We start from the raw sequence: 3,280 nt of genomic DNA, 5'->3' as shown, positions 1-3,280 counted from the left end.
AATAACATGAAAGAGTATAACTGTTGAGTGCGAGGCTAGGCTATTTCGAAGACTAGGCTACCCGTGTTATTTACATGCAACACGTTAAAATTCCTTATGTATAGACACTTGCAGAGTCGTATGTCACTAAATATATGTAGCCTATACCTGAGTGGCCTTAAAAAGCAGAAACTGAGCGGGCAGAAGAGATTTAGTGTTGTGTTTTAGCGGTGTTTAAGATATTTTTGTATATGTTATTGATACTAAAACGAACTGAAATGAAAATGTGACTTCATGGGTCCAAGCGCATTACTAGTGGGGGGCTACATGCAAAATTTCGTAAGGCTCGGTAAAACAATAAGGTCATAACGCCTTTGTTTTGTTTTGAGAGTTTGCCCGCTTAATATTCAGGCGTATAACTTAAGTATATATTCTTTTGGACGGTAGTTCTTGATAGTGAGTAGAATAATGCCTGCTCCCTCAAAGTATCAGCGAATATAATCGTTTAAAAATTAGTTACAAGAGTTTGAGTAGCCCATGTGTGGAAATGTATGGAACAAGTTCTCAACAAATCTGTCATTATTTGTACGCGTAGAACCGAAAGTATCGACAAGGAATGAGTATATATATATTATGTGTTCGTCAAAATAGCTGATGGATGTAGTTTGTGTTAAAATGGTAACGTTCTCAATATGAGTCGTATTGATTGTTTAAATATCATATCAAAAGGCTGCAATGAAATTTTTCTATCTTTGACCCAGAAAACGTTTAACATACATGCCTGTGTGCCGAGGTAATGGTGTCATGCTCTTCACTGGCTCACTGGTCAAGAATACGGAGTTGACTTCGAATTTACCACACATCCTAAAATAATAATAATAATAAATATTCATCATGGAAAGTGAATAGAAGGCAAGAAAGCGAAGTGCCGTAAATTACCTGTGAGACATATACAGCTTGAGTGAGCAGGAGAGATGTGTTTTTCCCATAAGAAGCAGCTATAAATCAGTAAAGATAATGGATTTTAGTCTATCTGAAGGCTCCTAGGCAAAGTGAAGAAAAATGGATATCTGTGGTATAAAAATGAGGGGCAGATTTCGGAGATGAGGTATCATTAAACAGCCTTGAGCGTCGTTAAGCAATAGTGAATGAGACAGGATTAAAGAGGTGAGGCCTGGCACGACGGTGGGGTCAAACTCCCACCAGGACACTCTTAAAGGGGATCAGTGTGTCCTGCAGGATGGACCCCCTTCCCTACCCTCCGGCATCCCACCAATCCTCCCCTCACGCGCTCTCTTCCGTAGTAGTGAAAGGCCCGCCTGACTCGGCCCCCTTCCCCCACTCCTTCCACACCGCGCTTGCATTCACTACCACCGCTGCCATCACCTTTACCGCAGCCCCGCACCGCTACTACTACTACTACTACTACTACTACTACTACTACTACTACTACTATACTCCTACTACTACTCCTACTACTACTACTACTACTATACTCCTACTACTACTACTACTACTACTACTACTATTACTACTACCACTACTACTACTATTATTGCTACTACGACTACGACTACTTCTACTACAACCTCTACCATTATAACTATGCTACTTCTATTAAGACGGCTCCTCTTACCCTCACTAAACGTCTTCTCTCTCTCTCTCTCTTCCTCATTTTCTTTTAACCTCTTTGTCTTTAGATTAACACATGTTCTTTGTCTTGGTCTTCCCCTCATTTTTTTTCCAGTTACAAGCATTTCTTTATATATTTCCCATAAGTTACTGTACAATGCCAAATGCTTTCCTTCTCTCTCTCTCCACTTCCTTCGACTTGATAGTCACAAAAGTCGAAATGCAAAGTCTTGGTGACATTAAATTAAACAAGATTCAACTTAGGTTTGGGGTTTACATAGATATTCAGACCACACAGACACTAAGGTGTCTGTGTGGTCTGAGTATCTATGTAAGTCTCTCTCTCTCTCTCTCTCTTAATTAATGTCTTCCAAAGAAATAAAGATAATATGATGTTAGTGCAAAGGAACATGTGTTTAAGGGCATCCAATGCACTCAATAATATATACATCATTCGTTACGTGTTTGGTACCGGTCTTAGTCCACCCTCGTGACGCGCTCCTCCGTCCCTTCCCTCTCCCTGCTCCCTCAGTCTGTAAAGTCCGTCGCGGCTGACACGCGTCCTACGTATTGGGAAAGTTGAGCTTGGTTTCTAAAGGCGCTGAAAATTACATGAGCCGCTAATTTGCCCTTCATCCACACTGACAACATAGGTAAATGGAAAACTTCGCCTAGTGATGGGAGAGCCTACCGAGAGGAGTGGGAGAAAAACCATGGGTGGCTGAGTACAACGGAGGTGGCTCTTGTACTGCACACTTTATAATTGTACGATTAGTACACTGAAAAAGTTCATGATAAGTATATATGATGTGATCAAATATATTGCTTATATGGTGTAGTAAGGTTGGCCTTTTTCTGGCCTTTTCGAACAAAACTTTGGCCTCATAAGGACCAGGGGGACATCCGGCAACCTTGCTACAACTGTTGGCTGTTGGCACTCGCCGAGTGTGTACGTGTTTTCCCTCTCTCCTTCCCTCCCTTCCTTACCCGTCCCAGCACAAAGATAAGTGAATCTACACATACACAACACTGCTTTTATCTACACACATTCTTTTTAACTTGTTTTTAGGTTTTTAAAATTCTTAATCTAGGTTTTATCTTTTATTTTACGTTATTTTTACTTTTAATTGAAATGGCAACTACTTTAAACTGCCGGACGAGGCTGTTCCAGCTCACAAGGCGGCACAGTAACACTTGGTGGCTGACAACACAACAACACTACACGCTCACGGAAGGTAAAACAAGAAAAACATCATACAAGTATATACAGTGCCTTCCTTATCACCACAGTTACACTCATAGGACTTATACTACATGCATTAACACATTCGAGGACACAAACAACACACCCACGACAACCACAAACAAGCACTCACACACAACAATCGTTTTCGCTCACCGTGGTTCAGTGTTTCGAACGGCACACAAACAACGATACAAAAGCACACAAATGACACACCATCCTTCTCTTGCTGCTTCTATGTGGAGACACGGGCGCTATGGTCAACCCTGGCCCTTATTGTCCCAAAGCGTAAGCAATAGGAGCGCTGAAGTCATCCTCAAACTTTACGTAGCACTAGTTAGACCTCATCTCGATTATGCAGTTCAGTTCTGGTTCCCCTACTATAGAATGGATATCAAGATGTTAGAATCTGTACGGAGGAGGATG

Source organism: Eriocheir sinensis, chromosome 32 (genome assembly GCF_024679095.1).
Source record: "Eriocheir sinensis breed Jianghai 21 chromosome 32, ASM2467909v1, whole genome shotgun sequence".
In the NCBI taxonomy this organism is placed as follows: Eukaryota; Metazoa; Arthropoda; class Malacostraca; order Decapoda; family Varunidae; genus Eriocheir; species Eriocheir sinensis.
Note: the sequence above shows the minus strand (reverse complement) of the source record.